The sequence below is a fragment of the Rutidosis leptorrhynchoides genome, chromosome 8 (genome assembly GCF_046630445.1).
Source record: "Rutidosis leptorrhynchoides isolate AG116_Rl617_1_P2 chromosome 8, CSIRO_AGI_Rlap_v1, whole genome shotgun sequence".
NCBI classification, from domain to species: domain Eukaryota; kingdom Viridiplantae; phylum Streptophyta; class Magnoliopsida; order Asterales; family Asteraceae; genus Rutidosis; species Rutidosis leptorrhynchoides.
In genome coordinates, this window is record NC_092340.1 from 132,201,038 (window position 1) to 132,201,995 (window position 958).

The following is a 958-nucleotide window of genomic DNA, read 5'->3' on the forward strand; positions in this document are numbered from 1 at the left end:
TCTCTCGAAAGTGTCTAACTTTGCAGAAATGGAATCAAAGTTATGGCTAGAATCGGCTCTAGCCGCTTTAGATGATCTAACGATGTCTTTTTCTTGATGCCACTCATGTGAGTGGGAGGCTGTGTTATCAATAATTTTGTAAGCTTCAGTTGCGGTTTTCTTCATAATGGAACCACCGGCTGCTATGTCCATGTCCTTTCGCGTAGTAATGTCGTATCCTTGGTAGAATATTTGTACTATTTGATAAGTGTCTAAACCATGTTGAGGACATCCTCTCAACAACTTTCCAAATCTTGTCCATGCTTCATATAAAGTTTCATTTGGCTTCTGCGTAAACGTAACAATTTCTCCTTGAAGTCTCACAGCTTTAGATACCGGAAAGAATATTTTAAGAAATTTCTCAACTAAAACATCCCATGTATCAATCGCCCCTTCAGGTAACGATTCTAACCAATCTTTGGCTTCTCCCTTTAAAGTCCAGGGAAATAACATGAGATATATCTGTTCATCCTCAACTTCTCTGATTTTGAATAGAGTACAAATCCTATTAAAGGTTCGAAGATGTTCGTTTGGATCTTCTTTTAGTGCACCACTAAATTGGCATTGATTAGTTACCATGTGTAGGATTTGTCCTTTGATTTCGTAATCTGGTGCATTAATGTCTGATTGAGTAATTGCATGACCTTGGCCCATGCGTTTGGCCCTCATTCGGGCTTCCATACTTAGAGGTTCCTGATTTTCCATAATTGAGTTTGTTGAATCTGAATCACTAGAGGATTATGATTTAATGGTTTCTTCCTCGACAATCTCTGGTTGTATAATTTGTGGTTCAAGAGGAATGATTAATGGTTCAGGATCTCTGAATTGTCCCTGAATATCCTTCGGGTTCTCAATTGTGAGGTCGGGTTCAAAGAATGGATTATTGAAAATTTGAATTGGAGTACTTGGTCGACTAGAC

The 958-nt window shown here is 38.4% G+C and overlaps 1 non-coding gene across 1 annotated transcript; it reads left to right on the top strand.

The window, feature by feature from the left end:
* The first annotated feature begins 253 nt into the window (after nt 1-253).
* LOC139865299 (small nucleolar RNA R71) lies at nt 254-360 on the top strand. The gene has a single exon (XR_011764825.1). It is a non-coding gene; the product is annotated as a small nucleolar RNA R71 (small nucleolar RNA).
* The last annotated feature ends 598 nt before the right edge of the window (nt 361-958 follow it).